At 40.0% G+C, this 21,497-nt stretch overlaps 2 pseudogenes; both read left to right on the top strand.

Moving 5' to 3' along the window:
- Nucleotides 1-732: 732 nt before the first annotated feature.
- On the top strand, nucleotides 733-17,243 carry LOC138076268 (structural maintenance of chromosomes protein 6-like; annotated as a pseudogene).
- Nucleotides 15,404-16,468, top strand: LOC138075538 (eukaryotic translation initiation factor 3 subunit M pseudogene; annotated as a pseudogene).
- Nucleotides 17,244-21,497: the final 4,254 nt, after the last annotated feature.

The raw sequence follows: 21,497 nt of genomic DNA on the forward strand, positions 1-21,497 counted from the left end.
GTATAATTCTTGTATAAATACTATCAGTTCAGTTCAGTTTCTCAGTCATGTCTGACTCTTTGCGACCCCATAGACAGCAGCATGCCAGGCCTCCTTGTCAATCACCAGCTACCGGAGTTTACTCAAAATCATGTCCATTGATTCGGTGATGCCATACAACCATCTCATCCTCTGTCGTCCCCTTCTCCTCCCACCTTCAGTCTTTCCCAGCATCAGGGTCTTTTCCAGTAAGTCAGTTCTTCGCATCATGGTGGCCAAAGTATTGGCGTTTCAGCTTCAACATCAGTCCTTCCAATGAATATTCTGGACTGATTTCTTTTAGGATGGACTGGTTGGATCTCCTTGCCGTCCAAGGGACTCTCAAGAGTCTTCTCCAACACCACAGTTCAAAAGCATCAATTCTTTGGCGCTCAGCTTTCTTTATAGTCCAACTCTCACATCCATACATGACTACTGAAAAACAATAGCTTTGACTAGACGACCTTTGTTGGCAAAGTAATGTCTCTGCTTTTTAATATTCTGTCTAGTTTGGTCATAATTTTTCTTCCAAGGAGTAAGCATCTTTTAATTTCATAGCTTATTTCATGGTTAATTAATTTCATAAATACTATGGCTTTTTAAAAAAAATTGACTTATGTTGGAAAACAAGGTGAGATTTGGGGTTCCTAGTTTATCACCAGAGAATCACCAGAGAAATGTTAAAGTTCTTGATGAAAATATATGCATGGGACAATGACCAACACACAGAAGGTACAGTGGCATTTTGCAATGGGCTGATTATAACCTGACAATTCAAAGCAGAAACATGGTATGCTGAGCTAGATGATGTGAAAGGTCCCTTTTTCCTAAATTAGCTAAAGTATGCTTTGAGCGCTGTTTTCACATTCATTCAATCAAAACAACCTTTCGATAGAAATATTTAGAGATTCTCTCTGTGTATGTCTCTATCTGTATCTACCTATCTCTGTTTATCTCCCTATCTATAATAGAGATGCCAGATACTATGTTAGGTGCTGAGAATATAATTAGGCAAAAACTGATCTCTGCCCTCATCGAACTCACAGACCTCTCCAAGTACTAAACTTGAATCCTGGACCTGAAATCAGTTCAGATCTGAGGAAAGGTAGATCCGGTGCCTGCTTATAGCTGCAGGGGGATGGAGCCACAGGGTGAAAATGTAAAAGGAAGATACTTGAGGAAGGGTCATTTCTTCGAAAACTGATATTTTACTGAGATTTTAACATCTGAAACCTCTATTCCTAGAAAACTCAGCCTAGTCATTGTCCGAGTATCTGTCTAACCAGTCAGCAACTTCTCCTAGGGGAAGAGATAAAGAGGAAGGTTGAGAGAGGAATCACAGATGACCTTGTCTAGAATTTGAAAATAAGAGATTTCTGTGTTGCCTATAAAAGACTAAGACATTTGCTATACAGGAAAAATAAATTTGTTCAATGTTCTAAGAGTATATTATGTGCCAAGACCTTAGGACCACATCAGTGAACCAAAAAAAGAAAAAAAAAGACCAGTGCTCTCTTAAAGCTTACGTTCTAGTTGATGGAGATAGGGGGAATACAGGTTTCTCCTAAAGACTGAAATATGTTAATCTCCATGTTCCTGCCAAATACCTCAGGATCAAAGCCCTGAGTTAGAGCTGCAAGGCTGTCCCAAGCAGACAATGTCATAATTAAAGAGACTGTGTTGGCGTCCATCTGCCCTCTGGCAGGGCACAAGACAGCACCCTCCATGTGGGCACAGAGCAGAGGCTAGAGAGTGAGGAGTCTGGGTCATGCCCCTAGTAAGCTACATAATGGGATTGGGACAAAGCTTGTGAATCCAAGTCGTAAGACAGGTAGGATCATTATTATATAAACCTGGGTGACTTTTTTTTTTTCCTGTGTTCTTTCCACAGTTTTAATGTTTAAATTGCACAAGTAATATTTATTTATTTTGGAGGAAAAAGTCTGGGATGACAGACTGATTCCATTGCAACAGCTGTTCTTCATCCTCTGAAACCAAAGCTGGTCACTGACTCATCTCTCTTGCTCTTTAAGTTTCCTGAGCCACAGTTAGACTTCGTCCTTTGTGGCCCTAAACTCAAGAAGACACACATCAAGCTCTTTAAGCCCTTCTAACTAGCCTTGAAGTGAAGGGACAGTTTCCTTCTGCCTCTCCTTGGAAAAGGACAGAGCAAGTTTTGCCCAGCTCTGTCCAAAGAAATCTTCCTCATAAAACGGTCTCTCTTCACTTCCACAATCTTTGGACAGCCTCCTTGTGGGTTTTTGAGCTATATAACATGTCCTGGGTCACCTACTTTGATATCTCTGGCACCACACTTTGGATTTTTCACATCTACTATTTTACGGAGCTGGTATTCATTTTCCACAGCTGCTGCAAAGAATCACCACACTCTTAGCAGCTTAACCAACACAAATTTATTATATTGCTTTTCTGTGGGATAGAAGGCTGATACTGGTCTTACTGTCCTAAAATTAAAGGGTCACATTTCTTTCTGGAGATTTTAGGGGAGGATTCCCTCTGTATTGTTGTTAGCTAAACCCAGGGTAGGCAAGGTGCAAGCTAGAAAGCTGGAAGAAGATGCGAGGAGCCATAGGAATTACCAACAGGTTTATCCTCTCCTGGCTGGCATAGCAGCAAGGCAGCAGCAGCAGACATGCTGTCTTCTCTAGTGTTGACCCAGTGGGCACAGCTGTAACTCCACACCACTCAATGCGACTGGACTCGACTACAAGAGCTTTTCAGGTGATGCTTACATAGGTCATTGCACATGCATGGTGCTGTAAGTGATTTCAGCTGATGCATAACCATGTATCTACAAAACACGGGGCAAGAGCCACAGGCCCTGGGGGCGAGAGAGCCATCTTGGCTACTTTGCTCTTTCCCTACACCCTTCCTGCCGTTTCTAGCTTCTACCCACTCCTCAGATTCCTTGGCTGTGGCACCCTCCTCCATCTTCAAAGCAAGCAGTCATATGTCTCTCTGCGCTTTTCTTCCACCACCACATTTCTTTCTCTGACCCTCTTCTTCTGCCTCCCTCTTCTACTTTTAAGTACCCTTAAATCGCCTATCTGGATAATTGAGAATAATCTCCCAGTTTTAAGGTAGCTTTGTTATCAACCTTAACTCTATTCAGTTCAGTTCAGTTCAGTTCAGTCGCTCAGTTGTGTCCGACTCTTTGTGACCCCATGAATCGCAGCACGCCAGGCCTCCCAGTCCATCACCATCTCCCGGAGTTCACTCAGACTCACGTCCATTGAGTCCATGATGCCATCCAGCCATCTCATCCTCAGTCGTCCCCTTCAGTTCAGTTCAATTCAGTCGCTCAATCATGTCCAACTCTTTGTGACCCCCATGGACTGCAGCACGCCAGGCCTCCCTGTCGATTGGCAACCTCAATTCTCCTTTGCCATGTAAGGTAAGGTAACATATTCACAGGTTCTGAGTGTTGGGATGTGAACATCTGTGGGAGGTTGTTAGTCACCCTACCATAGTGTTTCAGTCAAAACTTTGTATTTATACAACCCGATACGATAATAATTGTGTGGTGAACATAGGTTTATGGACATAAATATTCTTTTACATCTTTTGTAATATATTGTGTTCTAATGGGTAAGAGGTTGGGCTTCCCTGGTGGCTCAGTGGTTAAGAATACACCTGCTAATGCAGGGGATACTGGTTCAATCCCTGGTTGGGAAAAATCCCCTGGACAGGGGAATGGCAACCCCATCCAGTATTCCTGCCTGGAAAATCCAATGGACAGAGGAACCTGGTGGGCTACAGTCTATAGGCTCACAAAAAAGTCAGATATGACTTAGCAACTAAACAACAACATATTGGTATACCATACATGTTTAACAATTTCTGTATTGTTGGACAGTTAGGTCATATTCTATAGTTTATCATAAATAACACTGCAGTGAACATCTCTGTTTAATTTTGGCACACATTCCCTGGTGACTTTTGTGTCAAGTAACCCACTCCAGTACTCTTGCCTGGAAAGTCCCATGGACGGAGGAGCCCGGTAGGCTGCAGTCCATGGGGCCGTGAAGAGTAGGACACAACTGAGCGACTTCACTTTCCCTTTTCACTTTCCTGCATTGGAGAAGGAAATGGCAACCCACCCCAGTGTTCTTGCCTGGAGAATCCCAGGGACGGGGGAGCCTGGTGGGCTGCCATCTATGGGGCTGCACGGAGTCGGACACGAATGAAGCGACTTCGCAGCAGCAGCAGCAAGCTGCTCTTACATTTCCCAAGACCCCTTTCCCTGCATGGTTTTGAGTTAATAAGAGCCATAAAACAATTTTTTTTTAAATGAGATCTAGATGGTAGGAATGAAGCAGCAGTCCTACGTATACCTGGAAGACTGGTGCAGGGTCAGACACTGTCGCAGCTCAAGCATATCGTCGTGGCTCTGCTAGCTCATCTTGTTAGAAGGGCCAGCAGCCTGTGGCAGCTCCAGTCAGTTCTTCACGGGACAGTCCCCGGCCTAACCCATCCAGCTCCCACCAGATCTCCTCTTTCGACTTCTCCATGTACCGACCCAGGTACACGTGCACCCTGTGGAACCATGCACTAGGTCTTTTAGAAGTCTTCCTCATCACTGAAGCAGGATGCTTGGAAGCTGTGAGAGGCAAACACAAGTTCTGCTTCTGCTCTTTCAGTGTTGACTCACCCTGCGTGTTCCCTTTTGTCCTCACTCTCCCGCTTCATGTGCGTCTTCCCTTTCTAGCTGCTGCCCTGCTGACTGCAGGCCTGGCGCCAGATGAAGAGCCACAGTCTTACACAAACTGCACAACCAGCTCCCACAACTGTGGAAGGTCTCATCTCTACACAGATCTCTCTCTCTATCACTCCTAAGTGGTTCTGCTTCTCTGATCAAACCCTAACTGATACTGATTCATAACTATTTTTTTTTGGATACATGCCTAGAAATCTGGGAGGAGATAGTACATTCCCTAAATATTTCTTTTTTGTTCATGTGTTTATTTAGTGAAATCTTTTTTGGAAAAGTTCTAGCTTGTTTCTACTCACTAGGAAGACTCAAAGCAAGGTATTTTTGTCCACACCTGCACCAGAACTTTAATGGCAAAGCATCGGACCCCTGGGCCACAGTGTGCATGGCAGTTGCAAGAATCTAGAGGAGATGAAATTAAAAGGAGGTGGTCAGACTCACTTGCTGAATCATCCTTTGATAACACTCCAAGGTGACAAAACCTTTAAGATTCTCTTTTTTGTTAAAGACATGAATATTTCCTTTATGGTCTGTCTTCTTAGGCTGGAGTCCTGTCTCTGAATTCTTAACTATTGATAGACTTTGCTTGCTCCAACTTACTCCATATACCTATTTGGACAACCATTTACCTATGATTCCTGCATTCCCACCATCTGTGTTTGATTCACCTGCCGGGACATACCATTGACATACATGGCATCATCTAGGTTTGTGCAGCACGTGATCTGTACAACTATATTCATGAATTTTAAGTTACCCCAGGCTGTATCTTCCTATTGCTGACTTGATCTTTCTATTGTTTGTGGCCGTAGCTTTTGCATGCCATGATCTGTCTGTTGGCTGGACATTCATCCATGGCCATAATTAATAAGTTAGGTCCATTCCCGCAGTGTCTTCCCCAGCCAGGAAGGCAGATTAACTCTTCAATTCAGTTCAGTTGCTCAGTTGTGTCCAACTCTTTGCGACCTCATGGACTGCAGCACGCCGGGCCTCCCTGTCCATCACCAACTCCCAGAGTTCACTCAGATTCACGTCCATCGAGTCAGTGATGCCATCCAGCCATATTGTTTTTGCTTTGGCTCCATCCCTTCATTCTTTCTAGAGTTATTTCTCCGCTGATCTCCAGTAGCATATTGGGCACCTACTGACCCGAGGAGTTCCTCTTTCAGTATCCTATCATTTTGCCTTTTCATACTGTTCATGGGGTTCTCAAGGCAAGAATACGGAAGTGGTTTGCCATTTCCTTCTTGTGGACCACATTCTGTCAGACCTCTCCAGCATGACCCGACCATCCTGGGTTGCCCCGTGGGCATGGCTTAGTTTCATTGAGTTAGACAAGGCTGTGGTCCTAGTGTGATTAGGGTGACTAGTTTTCTGTGAGTATGGTTTCAGTGTGTCTGCCCTCTGATGCCCTCTTGCAATACCTACCGTCTTACTTGGGTATCTCTTACCTTGGGCGTGGGGTATCTCTCCATGGCTGCTCCAGCAAAGTGCAGCCGCTGCTCCTTACCTTGGATGAGGGGTATCTCCTCACTGCCGCCCTTCCTGACCTTCAATGTGGGATGGCTCCTCTAGGCCCTCCTGGGAACCAGTAACTATAAAATCAGCACATCCCAGACCACTGTGGGTTGGGCCACTCCCAGGTCCCACTGTGTTCCAAGCTATGACAAACTTAGCTTCTAGAAACTCCTCCAAATCCATCTGTTAGGTGATAAATTTCTATTTGAGCTGTGTCAAGATGATAATGTAAGTCTAAAGTGCTAAAACAAGATTCTAGTAACCTGCCTCCCCTTCAGTGACTTTATAAAGGCTTTCCTTGCTTATGTACAGAGTCATAAAAACCATTGGTTTGAGGACTTTGATTTGGCTGGCTATCTCCACTATAACAACAATTGCTGGCAAAGATGTTTCAATTGTACCCACCAACTATGAAATGAGTTATAGAGTTATTTTTCATGTTTCTCGTGTTTGCACTGACTCACATCTCCCCATATCTATCTTTGTGGGAACAGTCTTTATTTGGGGACAGTTAAGCACTGGGGATTTTTTCTAATTTGCATGATTCACCCAGGCTAAACTCATGGGAAAGTGTTTTATGGAAATGTATAATGATCTGGAAGTCCAGCCTTAGCTCTCTAGTTTGACATGGACATTAAAACTGAGAAGAGGGTTTACCTGGTGGCTCAGTGGTAAAGAATCTGTCAATTCAGGAGACGGGGGTTCAGACCCTGATTTGGTAAGATAACCACATGGCAGGGAGCAGCTAAGCCTGCGCACCCCAACTACTGAGGCTGTGCTTTCGAGCCCGGAAGCTGCAGCTACTGAGCCCAGGTGCTGCAACGACTGAAGCTGTGTGCCCATGTGTGCCCTGCAACAAGAGGAGCCCCTTCAGTGAGAAGCCTGCGCACTGCAGCTAGAGAGTAGTCCTGCTCACCACAGCTAGACAAAGAGCCTGTGCAGCAAAGAGGACCCAGTACAGCCAAAAAATAAATAAATTACAGAAATAAAAAACTGAGAAGAATAGCTCCATATACTTGGTCCTTAAATAGTTTTCCAAGATTAAACTTAGAACACTATACATTAGTGTTGATTGATTGATTGTTGATTGATTCTAGAGTGGTATGATTTGGGGGACAAGGATATTTGCCATCAGTCTTAAAATTGGGGAGGAAGTCTTTCAAGTGATGCTTCTCTGTAAGTGCTAGAATGACTATTTTAGTTGTTCAGAATGTTCTCCTTATCACTAAAATCCAGCTCCAAAGACTGGGGGGATATTTTCTTTGGCTGGTTTCTATCACTGGCATCTTTAATACACCAAAAGGGAAACTTAGAACAGAATGATAGTTCTATTGATGTGTTGGAAGCAGATTTAATTAGAATGTTTTGTGCATTTGAGCTGCTTTTATCTATGACAGCAAGGCACAATTTTCCTGTGTCTCACTTTTTATTTAGGATAAAGTAGGGGTTTAAACCAGATATTCTTTGTAATTCCTCCAATCCTAAAATAGCTTAATCTTTAAAAATGGTATTCATCTGTGGCCCAAATATTTAAAATGTCTGGTTAGTGTTTTCAAGGGCAAGTGCTAAAGAGTACATACGTTGCAAAGTCAATAACTTTAACTGTCAGATTTTCTAACATAGTGTTAAGGCTATAGGTTTAGTTTGGATATATTCTATAGGATAATAGTCAAATACTTGTCCAGTTTAATTAAACATAATTTAGTCAATGGCTCAAACATAAAAAGTATAATAATATATTCAGCTGGTCAAATATACATAAATTATCTAATCCCCAAAGACATTTAAAGTCTTTGAAGTAATGTGAGAGTGTGATTTGTTTTACTTTGAAAATATTCTGCATTTGATACGCTAGTGTCCTGAATTAGAAAACCTGAACGTCGTGAAAAATCATTTTCTATTGTTTGCTTCCAAAGGAATTTACTACTATAATTTTAAAACAAGAACAGAGTTCAGTTTCAATTAACAATGTACTAAGTTAATGATTAGCCTTCCCAGGTGGCAGAGTGGTAAAGAATCTGCAAATACAGGAGACAAAAGAGACATGGGTTTGATCCCTGGATTTGGGAAGATCCTATGGAGCAGGAAATGGCAACCCATTCCAGTATTCTCGCCTGGAAAATCCCAGGGACAGAGGAGCCTGGCGGGCTACAGTCCATGGGGTCACAAAGAATCGGAGGTGACCGAGCATACGTACACATGCACGTTAATGATTAGTGTTTATGTTCTTAAGTTTCAGCTATTTTAAAGTTTATGAATCCTAAAGAAGCTGGGCTAATTTTCTATCAGAAAAATATCACTGGAAAGTGCTATTAGTTTAAAGTGCAGAGAAAATAAGATAATGTAATCTGTTGCTCATTTTAGCTATGTACCATGACACCTAATCTATTAATATTAAAGAACTTCAGGCTTGCATACTTACTTAATTTACAATAAATGATACAAATTAATTGAGTAGATTAAAATTTTGGCAGCAATAAATCTTTATAAAGTTTGGTTCTTGATAGAGAAAGAAAAACAAGATAGTCTTTCATATGTAAAGAATAACACATGGGACAATTGAAAACCAGTTTAGCTTAATATTCCATGTGTACTTAACAAAGTTCTAGTTTTTCTCCAAACCCCATAAAATCTTCTTTTTAATGAGTCTGGTAAAATATCTAAATTGCAACACTGCATCTATACTTTGTCCAAAAAAATTGTAGTATATTTCATTTAAGTTGCATAAAGCAAATATTCTATGAACATTTCATTATTTATAAACAGTATTCTTTTGAATAGAAACATGGCAGTAAAGCATGAAGACCTTGCAAACTTTGGGATTCTTAAAAACCACCTGGAAAACAAGGCAAAGACCAAGATCAGAATATGGCTTCTCTGGTGGCTCAGATGGTAAAGAATCCACCTGCAATGTGGAAGAGCTGGATTCAATCCCTGAGTCGGGAAGATTCCCTGAAGGAGGGCATGGCAACCCACTCCAGTATGCTTGCCTGGTGAATCCCCATGGACAGAGGATCCTGGTGGGTTATAGTCCATGGGGCCACAAAGAGTCAGACATAACTGAGCGACTAAGCACAGCACAGCACAGCACAAGATCATAATAGTTCCAGGAAAAGGAAATACAAATTTCTCTTAGATGTATAAAAGGCATTGTTTTACCGTTAGTACAAGATACAAATTGAAATTATGAGATATTATTTTCAACTACCTGATAGGTAAGTAGAAATGCATTTGGTGAGAATGTGAAAATATAGGCATGCTCCTGCAGTTCTGGAGTTTAAATGGATACAAACTCTATGCTAGGAGTTGGGGGAGGGCATATGATCTAAGAGTTCAATATCTAGGAGGTTATAATACAGATATACTCAGGTGTGAAATGACACTGCAATATTGTAATGACAAATATTGGATAGAATTTAAAGGCCCATCTTTGGGGACCAGTTAAATAAATTTCATAAAATAGATCCTTAGGCAGCCTTTTGAAAGAATGAAAATGCTCTTTATGTATGGATCTGGAACAATATGCAAACATATTATTAACGACTTCCGAATGGTGTTATGACTGATTAGGGGCACAGAGACCCCTTTCTGTTACAGAACAACTAGACCTTGGATAGGACCCAACTCTTTGAGGCATTGTTGGTCTCTCAAGAGATCGGGGAGGTTTCTGAAGACCCTCTCATTCCAAAAATCAAAATAAAACTAGAGTTGTTCTGAGGTAAATAATGATAGTAGTAACACTGTTATCAGGATACTGAGGCTTTGGCCAGTAGCAGATTGAAAAGAACAAACTGAGTCAAGACCCTGAAGTGACCCCAGAACAATGGTTTCTTTGCCTACCCAAAAATAAGTTCCAGGTGGATTAAAACATAAATAAGACAGAACTATAATGCTCTTAAAAGAATGGAGGAGAGTATATCACAGCCCCCAGACAGTAAAGAATTTATAAAAGATGATGCAAACAATTGCAAGTACAAAATAAAGATTGATAAATTTAACCACATTAAGATTAGGAACTTTTGTTCCTCAAAAGACTGTATTTTTAGCTATTGTTAGGTATTATTAGAATAAAAAAGAAAAGTCATGAGAAGGTATTTGCAGTACGTATAATCAGCAAAGCCTAGTGAGCATTACTATTACAAACTGATAGCAGAAACAGTCAAATAGAAAAATGGGTAAGACTTTATTTAACAGGTACTATACAAAAGATGATATCCAAATGATCAATAAACATTCTCCTTAGTAATTAGAGAAGTACACATTAAAACTACAATGGGCTACACACCTATCAGACTGGAAAAAAATTAAAAATCTGACAATATTAAGTGTTGGAGAGAAAACTGGGACAACAGGAACATCCAAACAATGTTGGTGAGATGTAAATTAGTATCATCTTTCTGAAAATATCATGTGGCATCCAATAAAGTTGAACATATTTGTACCTCCGGCCCAACAATTTAAATTCAAGATCTATACCTTAGAGAAATACATGCAGATGTGCATCTGAATATATGTATAAGAATGTTCACAGGAGTATTGTTGTTAATTGGCCCAAACTGGAAATAACCCAAAAGCCCGCCAACAGCAGAATGGATAAATAAAATTTTGGTACAACTGAATATTATACAGTAATAAACATCAACTAAAATGCAGGCAAAAGGAATAAGCTGGAGATACATAAACAAATCTTATATACCTAATGTTGAGTTAAAAAAAAAAGCAGGATACAAAACAGTACGTTCAATGTGATTATATACTTTAAGTTTAAAAAGAGGCAAAAGTAAGTCCTTTTGTTTAAAAATGCACACAGAGGCAGTAAGGTAGTACATTTATAAAGAAAAGCAGGGAAATTACTATAAGCCGTTGGATGATGGTTACATCCTGGGGGATAGATAGAACTGTGATCAGAAAGGCACACACATGTGGGCTTCTCGAGTGCTGATAATATTCTATTTCTTGACCTGGAGGATGGGTTATGTGGTCGTTTTGCGGTTATTTTTTGAATTATGATTTTTCCCCCACAATGCATGTTATACTTCACAGTTTAATATTTCAAAAAAGAAGCTAAAGGAAATCACCACTAAGATAAACAAGCCACAAGAAAGTACCAGGAATGAATAGGCAAATTTCAGGGGAAAGTAGAACTTTTCAAGTATACATGGAAAATTAAGGCCAAACACTCCAAAAAAACAAACAAACAAACAAACAAACTGACCAGATGCTGGACCACAATGCAAGTCTCAACAAATTTCAAAATAATACTGAGCATATTCTCTGACCACAGTGGAATTAAGCTAGAAATAAAATTATCAGTAGAAAATTCACACATTTGTAAATTAAGAAACACATCTCTAAATTGTCCATTGCTCAAGCAAAAAATCATTAAAGGTGCTAGAAAATATTTTAAACGGAGTAACACTGAAAATACCACCTGTCACAAGTTGTGAGCTGCAGCAGAAGCCATGCTGAGAGGGATATTTACAGCATATAAAACTCACATATTAGGAAAGAAGGAAGGTGGAGAAACTTATGGTCTAAGAATCTCTCACGAGATTAGAAAAACAGCAGAGACAGGTGCAGAGCGCCATGTAGCAGGCACGTGGTTGCTTGTGGGCCAGAGGTGGCCAGGCAAGGCCCAGACATCCTCAGGGTGGCCTTCATGTCTGGTGGCACCACGACAGCCCCTCCTATCGGTTCCTTGAGGACACTTTAACTTGTCTGAGACTTGATGGCCTAGAGAGAGGAAGAAAATTTCTTCTCTCTTAAAAATGCTAGAAGACTGAGACAAGAGTTGGGGGATTTACATAAAGTGAGGAAGATGAATGTACAGTTTCTCTCACTAATGACACTTCTACTTTGCAGTAGAAATTAGGATAACTGAGAGTATTTAGCTAAGAAACTTCAAGTGTCATTTGATACTTGCTGCTGCTGCTGCTGCTAAGTCGCTTCAGTCGTGTCCGACTCTGTGCGACCCCATAGACGGCAGCCCACCAGGCTCCCCCGTCCCTGGAATTCTCCAGGCAAGAACACTGGGGTGGGTTGCCCTTTCCTTCTCCAATGCATGAAAGTGAAGAGTGAAAGTGAAGTCGCTCAGTTGTGTCCGACTCTTCATGACCCCATGGACTGCAGCCCACCAGGCTCCTCCTCCGTCCATGGGATTTTCCAGGCAAGAGTACTGGAGTGGGGTGCCATTGCCTTCTCCACGTTTGATACTTAGACCTTTTAAATTTGGTTCTAATATCACTTTATTGTTGGCAACAATGGAACTCAGCAGCTATCTCAGTAACAGTAAGAAACAGCAGAGGTGATGCCAAACATGTTCGGCAACTCTAGCTGTGCAACATCTCAGCAGCATGGACAGAAAGTCAGTCTTACAAACTAAAAAGTGAAACACGAACCGTGGTTTCTACTAGGAAGGAAGAACTGATTGTAGTTCTTGATCATTTCAACATACAGGTGGATAATCTCGTTTCAGCTTAACACAAGAGATGAGCGACCAGTTATAGCTGTCTAAATCGAGGGAAACAAATATAAATTTTCCATGAGAGCATCCCATCTTGAGCAGATGAAGAAAGGTTGTTTGTACATTATGGAAACAAAAGAAAGAACAGGGAGTAGATAGATCAAGGAAGAGTAATTTATTGAACTAAACCACCAGTATTTAGAGAACGAAGAATATTTTCAAAGTACTGCTATTTTAAGTACATTGAAGGCTAACTTAAGATTCTTGAAACATGAAATGGTTTGGGCAGTGGTCAATGAAACAGAAAAACAATAGCATGCTATGAGAGATAATACAAAAATTAGAGAAGATCCTGCTGCTAGACTCGACAGGAAAATGAAGAACAGCAGATCAAACTTAATGAAGCAGAAAAGAAAAAATACAAGGATATTCAAGATAAAACAGAAAAGATTAGTGAAGAGACAAATGCATGAACACCAGAATGTATGGTATTGAAAGCAGATAGATGTTACTCCTAAGAAAAGAGCCTATAATGAAACTGAAGTTTTATACAATCATTCCCTAAAAAAAAAAAAATCCAAATCTGTATAGACCATTAAAGAAAGATGATGAGCAGCTTTTCAAAAGAATTGAAGAACTGAAGACAAGGTACAATCAATCTTTGGAACTTGAGCTGAAAGGCAAAAATATTACCTTGGTTGAAAAAAGAGTGTGACCTAGTCATACTGAGTCAAGTAAATCAGACAGAGAAAGGCAAATATCGTATGACATCGCTTATATGAGGAATCTAAAAAAATGGTACAAGTGAACTCATTTACCAAACAGAAATAGAGTCACAGATGTAGGAAACATATTTATGGTTATTGGGCGGAAATGGAGGAAGGATAAATTGGGAGATCGAGACCAACATATATACACTGCTATATATAAAATAGATAACTAATAAGGACCTCCTGCACAACACAGGGAATTCTTCTCAAAACATGACTTATATGGGTAAAGAATCTAAAAAAAAAAACATGGATATAGAAGCTAATACAGCATTTTAAATCAACTATATTTGAATAAAAAATTATCTAAGAAAAGAGTGTAAAGGCCTTATAGGTTCAAAGAAGTTCAGTCAACCAAGAGATTGAACAGTTTCGGCAAGCCAAAGGAAACATACCAAAATTTAGGGAGAAGAATGAGATGTGAAGTATATACTAAACTATATAATCAGAGGCACCTGAAAGAAAGTAATAACGGTTGACTAAAAGGATTTGGCCCTCACGTTCCAACCCTTCTTGAAGCCAGAGATGATGCTTATTGATGTGAACATTTTACCTATAAACCTGTAAGCTCTTCAGGCTCTTTCATTCATCTTGGGGACACTGAGCTTGCTCTAGCTATTGAACCTTGCTTAAAAGGACTTCTGCAAGCCTATTGTTGCCATAGTCATGCTGAGGAAAGAATTCTTCAGGCACGGATGAAAAGGTTTTATTCACTAGGGACCTCACAGCCACAGATGATAGTTTCTGAGTTTTGGAATAAGACGTATGGTGTTAGATAGCGCTGCTTATCATCCAGTTTCCAACAGTTCTGACAGCTTTAGAAATAGAAAATGCAGTTGTTACAAACAGTCTAACTGACACGAGAGACATAGAGACAGTGTTACTAATCAAAAATAATCATGTAGCTTGTGCAGTAATGCAGTCCCAGAGCTACCTGAGAATTGTAGCTTTTACTGCTGATGGTGATCACATCTTTGTGGGATGTTATTATTTACCTGAAAATAAGACTTGAGTTCCCAAGCAGAAATGTGGATTTATTTCAAACTGACTTAGAGAAGAAGGTTGAAAATACATAAGCCCAGATAACAAATTTTCAGCAACACTTGTCTATTCCTGAAGAGTATATTAAACACAATGAAAGTTTTCTTAGAAGTTGCCAACTACATTGTAAAGTGTTAGGATGAAATTAAGAAAAACTCTTTCTAAAACGTAGGAACTTGAGATGTAAAAGAATCCTAGTCTGTAGATGTTGAAACCTTGGAAGATGAGGTTCAAGAAAATAAAATGAAAATGAAAATTGTTGAGAAAAATATGGAACAACAAAAGAAAGCATGGAGCCTCTTAAAAGTCTGAAATAAGAAGCAGAAAACAAGTATGTTGTAATTAAACTGAAAATTAAACAGTAGCAGATCCACTTAAAGATGAATTAAACCTTGCTGATTCTGAAGTGGCTAACCAAAAACAACAGAAATGGCATTGTGAAGGAAAACAGAAAGAATGTTTGGATACTTTAAATATCTTAAAAGGTTTTTTTCAATGTGGGTTATTTTGAAAGTCCTTATTGAATTTGTTACAATATTGCTTCTGTTTTACATTTTGGTTTTTTGGCCTCAAGGTATGTGAGATTTTTAGCTCCCTGGCCAGGGATTGGCCCCACATCCCCTGCACTGGAAAGCAAAGTCAACCACTGGACCGCCAGGGAAGTCCCCTGGATACTTCAAATAAAAATAAGTGAAAACTAGATAGGAAAGAAGAAGGACTAGAGGAGAAAATGTCACAAAAAAGAAGATAAATCTGTCCAGAGAAAATAGTAGAAAAAAAGTTTAGCTGTCGTCGTGGTTAGCTAGCGGAATGTCCACAGTGCACGGGCCTTCACTGTGAGTGTCCCTGCATTTCGACATCAGTGAGGAAGATCAGGTTGCTGATCTTCGTGCTTATTTGAAATCTAAAGGAGCTGAAATTTCAGAAGAGAACCCTGAAGATGGACTTCATGTAGATTTGACTCAAATTATTGAAGCCAGTGATGTATGTCTGAAGGAAGATGATAAAGTCCTTGAAAGTGTGATGAACAGCGCGGTATCCCCCTGTTGATCCTAGAACGAGACAAGCAGGAAGCTCTGATTCAAAGCCTGTGGGAGAAACTGGTCAGATTTCAGGAAGGTGAACGTCCATCTCTGAGACTACAGTTGCTAAGCAATCTATTCCATGGGATGGATAAGAAAACTCCTGTAAGATATATAGCCTCACTATAGTGGCAGCCTCTTGAGGGGCCATCCAGTATATTCCAACTGAGCTGGATCAAGTTAGAAAATGGATTTCTGACTGGAACCTCACCGCTTTAAAAAAAAACACACTTTTTTAAGACTACGTTATGAGGCACTTGTGGCTTGTAAGAAAAGTGATGCTGCATAAAAAGTTATGGTGGAATTGTTAGGCAGTTACATGGAGGACAATGCTTCCCAGGCTCGAGTTGATGCCCACAGGTATATTGTGCAAGCATTGAAAAATCCAAATACATTCCTTTTTGATCATCTTCTTACTTTAAAACCAGTCAAGTTTTTGAAAGGCGAGCTTATGCATGATCTTTTAACCATTTTTGTGAGTGCTAAATTGCCATCATATGTCGTTTCATCAGAATAATAAAGACTTCATTGATTCAGCTGGCCTATGACATGAACAGAATATGGCAAAAATGAGACTGCTTACTTTTATGGGACTGGCAGTGGAAAATAAAGAAATTTCTTTTGACACAATGCAACAAGAACTTCAAATTGGAGCTGATGATGTTGAAGCATTTGTTATTGATGTGGTAAGAGCTAAGATGGTCTACTACAAAATTGATCAAACCCAGAGAAAAGTAGCTGTCAGTCATAGCACACATCAGACATTTGGAAAACAGCAATGGCAACAACTCTATGACACAATGCCTGGAAACAAAACTTGAACAAAATGAAAAACAGCTTTTGAGGCTTTCTGACACCTGAATTTTTACTCTGTATAATTTTGTTCTGTTTGGAAAATCTAAATCATAGTAAAACATAGGCTGAAATCTGAAAAAAAAAAGTTTAGACAAAGAAATGAATAGATTAAGACAAAAGATACAGGCTGAACATGCTAGTTTTACAGATCAAGAGGAAATAATGGGGCAGTACTGAGGAGCATGAGAAACATATCTTGATCTAGGTAATAATGTAAAGATTTTTGAAAGGTTTATTAAATTACTAGAAGAAACAAGAACTCATAGATACAAAGCACATCAATAATTTAGAAGGTCTTTGTAATACAAATTGTACTTTGACAATTTATCTCAGCCAGCCTATTTATGGAAAAATGAATTTTGTCCACAAGAATGACGCTGTTACTGTATCAGTTCCACCTGGGGAGAGAAACAAAGTTCCTTTCTATAACAGCAAGGCCTTATCCAGAGGTGAATGTTTTCCTTTTTGTTTTTCCCATGGCTTGTTTCATTCTTTCCCTGTGGTCCATTGCTGAATCTCCTTTCAGATACCTGGACAAGTCTGATGTTCTACATGATCCAGTTAACCAAAGAACATAGTGAATATGATACTCAAGACAGCAGATTCCCAGTGTTTCAATTTATCTTGCTTACCCCTCAAAGCACAAACTCACATCTGTCAAGTAAACTGACAGACTGAGAATTCTTTGAATGTCTGATCCTGAAAGAGGATAAATCACATTGCCTTTCTCACCTGTAACTCAATATGAACAAGACAAAAGTTGATTTGTAACTTAGATGCCGTGTCCTCATGTTGAAAGGTTTGCAACAGGAAAAAAATTCAGGACTATTTGATGAAATAAAATGAAACCAAAGGTATTCTAAAATAAAAAACTCTTTTATGCATCTGACCAGAATAAAATATATAAATAAGCCTAGAAAACCAACTACAATCAGTAAATTAAAATTACTTTACGAAAATCAATTTCATAGTACTGGTTTAAAAATTTTTTTTAACTGCCTATTTTAAGTTTTCTTTTCAGAAGTAAAATTTTGTATATACATTCATGTACATATCTGTTTAGCTTGGGTTCATTTCTATGATATTTTGTAAGAATTAAAAGTTTGAGCACCTAGAAACAAACAAAAAGAAATAAAACCCAAAGAAAGTGAGAGAAGGATAAAATAAAGATAAAAGCAGAAATTCATGCAATAAAAACATACATTTGATGGAAAGAATCAACACAGCTAAAAGATGTGTGCTGTGTGAGAAGTCCCTTCAGCTGTTTCCGACTCTTTGCAACCCTATGGACTGTAACCCACCAGGCTCCTCTGTCCATGGGATTCTCCAGGCAACAATACTGGAGTGGGTTGCCATGACCTCCTCCAGGGAATCTTCCTGACCCAATGATAGAACCTGCATCTCTTATGTCTCCTGCATTGGCAGGCTGGTTCTTTACCACTAATGCCACCTGGGAAGCCCCAGCTAACAGATAGTTCTTTGAAAAATGAGGAGAGTGAAAAAGTTGGCTTAAAGCTCAACATTCAGAAAACTAAGATCATGGCATCTGGTCCCATCACTTCATGGGAAATAGATGGGGAAACAGTGGAAACAGTGTTAGACTTTATTTTGGAGGGCTTCAAAATCACTGCAGATGGTGATTGCAGCCATGAAATCAAAAGACGCTTACTCCTTGGAAGGAAAGTTATGACCAACCTAGATAGCATATTGAAAAGCAGAGATATTACTTTGCCAACAAAGGTCCATCTAGTCAAGGCTATTGTTTTTCCAGTGGTCACGTATGGATGTGAGAGTTGGACTGTGAAGAAGGCTGAGCGTCGAAGAATTGATGCTTTTGAAGTGTGGTGTTGGAGAAGACTCTTGAGAGTCCCTTGGACTGCAAGGAGATCCAACCAATCTATCCTAAAGGAGATCAGTCCTGGGTGTTCATTGGAGGGACTAATGTTGAAGCTGAAACTCCAACATTGGCCACCTCATGCAAATAGTTGACTCATTGGAAAAGACCCTGATGCTGGGAGGGATTGGGGGCAGGAGGAGAAGGGGACGATAGAGGATGAGATGGCTGGATGGCATTACTGACTCGATGGACGTGAGTCTGAGTGAACTCTGGGAGTTGGTGCTGGACAGGGAGGCCTGGGGTGCTGCAATTCATGGGGTCACAAAGAGTCGGACACGACTGAGCAACTGAACTGAACTGAACTGAATGACCATAATAAACTTCTTAAGAGAGTGAACAGGTAAAAACAGAAAACATCTCATCTTACCACACAGCTTGGATCAGCTGTGAACTGAACTTTTTGATGCTTTACCTGTGGTTACCATTATTACAAATCTTTTAGATAGTAAAAGATCTCAAAGGATATTATGAGACTTTATAACTTTTAAAAATTAGATGAAAGGAACAAATTTCTAGCAAGGCCCAGTTCTCCGAAACTGATACAAGAAGAAACCAGGTAATTCAATAACTCAAATTGCATCTGCAATTTAAAACCTTCTCAATGAAAGGAAGGGTTTGCTTCTACTATTATTTTTTTGTCTTTCTCATTGGTCACCTTGTCCTTCTTTACATGTCTAATAGTGTTTTATTATATGACAGACTTTGTATATGAAAGAAGGCTCCAGCTGATACCTTTCTTAGGCAGATAGATTGAAGAACAGATCACCTCAATAATCCAATCAGTGATTGAATTGATTCAGAGCTTTTAACTGAGAGTTTGTATAATCTCTGTTTCCTCAGCCCTGTAGCTCTGTCCTTCAGATGTCTGAATTTAGCTCTTTAGTATCCAACCCCATTGTTGGAGACCAAATTGTGCCTCCCCCACCCCCACCCCGACCACCCCCCAACAAATTCTTATGCTGAAGTCCTACCTCTCAGTCATCAGCATGTGACCGTATTTGGAGGGTCTTCAAAGAGGTTAAAATGAGTTCATCAGGGTGAGCCCTAATGCAACGTGATGGATGTCCTTATAAGAAGAGATTAGGACACAGACATACACACAGAAAGAAGGCCGTGTGAAGACAGGGAGACCACCATCCATAAGCCAAGGAAATAGACAGTATAGAAACCTAATCCTGCTAACACTTCGATCTCGGACATCTAGCTTCCAGAACTGCGAGAAAACAACCTTTCCTAGACTACCCAGTCTGCGGTATTCTGTTATGGCAGCACTTAGCAATCTTGCTGAGCTTCCCCAATGGCTCAGCAGGAGACACAGGAGGCAGGGGTTCTTTGCTGGGTTGGGAAGATTCCCTGGAGAAAGAAATGGCACCCCACTTCAGTATTCTTGCCTGGGAAATCCCATGGAGAGCAGAGCCTTGTGGGCTACAGTCCAAAGGGTTGCAGAGTCAGACACGACTGATGACTAAGCACAGCAAGCTACACACGCATGGACAGAAACCTGAGGGAGAGCCTAGTTGCGAATCTGTGAAAGCCTCTAGTAGGATTTTTTTTCCCCCTATTAGCATTTTTTCCTCTAAGCACCGCAAGACAGTGGAGATGAAAATCTGCCTTTCTGACCAGCACCCAGCCTCACATCACCCTCAGGAAATGTCTCAGGGGCATTTAGCATTAGCCTTGCATTTGGGCTTTTCCACTTTCTCATTGGTCACTTCAGCTCTGTGTGACTGCCAAAATTCTGCAGGTTTCTTTTGCTTCTAGTACAGTCTCCCTGCCTAAATCAAGCCCACCAGAGAAAATAAAAGACAGTCACTAGTTCACCTAGGATGGGTTCTTACTGTTGTGGAATTTTAGTTTACCCATTCCTCTGCTCCTCACCTCTCTGATAGCTTTACAAATATAAATTTGCAATTTATCCATTTTATTTTCTACTTGTTGCCACAAAAGCATTGGAATACTGCAAATTGATATATCCTATTTAGAAGCTAAGGTTTTTATTAAACAAACTGAGTCCAGCAAAATATAAAGGGATATATCACAACCAAGTTGACTCTACTTCAGGAATATGACTGTTTCAACATAAAAAATCAATGTCATTCACCATGTTAACAGGAGAAATGAGGAAAATTTATGATTATTTTAATACTGTAAGCATTAATAAATTTCTATATATAGTCATAAAGAAAACTTCTTAGCAAACTATAGATGGAAGGAAACATCTTTAAATTGTTAAAGGGTATTTATGAGAAAGGGACTTCCCTGGTGGCTCAGTGATAAAGAATCCACCTACAGTGCAGGAGTCTCAGGAGATGTGGGTTCGATCCCTGTGTTGGGAAGATTCCCTGGGGGAGGGCATGACAACCCACTCCAGTATTTTTGACTGGGCAGAGGAGCCTGGTGGGCTACAGTCCATAGGGTCACATAGAGTCGGACACAACTAAAGCAACTTAGCACGTAAGTACACATTTACGGAAAAACGAAGCTACAGGAAACAGTACTTAATAGTGAAATATTTCACTTTGAAACAACGAATATACTGAAAGTCCTACTAATACAATAAGGCAAGAAAAATAGATAACAGGGTTAAAGGTAGAGGAAATAAAATTGAATCCTTTGCATTCTTAGAAAATTAAATCCACAGATTGATACTAGAATTATTAGGTGAGGGCTTCCGTGGTGGTCTAGTGGTTAAGAATCTACCTGCCAGTGCAGGAGGCACAGGTTCAATCCATGGTCTGGGAAGATCCCACATGCTGCAGAACAACTAAGCCTGAGTGCCACAACTATGGAGCCAGCACTCTGCAGTTTGGGATCCAAAACTATTGAAACCCATGCACTGCAATAAAGAGTAACCCCTGCTCTCCAAAACTAGAGAAAAGCCAGCACACAGAAGTGAAGACCTAGCACAGCCAAAAATAAAAATAGATAAATAAAAAGAATTATTAGGTGAGTTAACAAATTTACAGGATACAGATTGCCATGCAAAAGTCAATGAAGTTGTCCTTGTTGAGCATCAAACCATTAACAAATGAAATCTAAAAAGATACCATTTATAATAGGATTAAAACATACCAACCACCTACAATAAACCTAAAGAAAGATGTGGAATACTTCTATACAG

Source organism: Capricornis sumatraensis, chromosome 3 (assembly GCF_032405125.1).
Source record: "Capricornis sumatraensis isolate serow.1 chromosome 3, serow.2, whole genome shotgun sequence".
Lineage (NCBI taxonomy): Eukaryota > Metazoa > Chordata > Mammalia > Artiodactyla > Bovidae > Capricornis > Capricornis sumatraensis.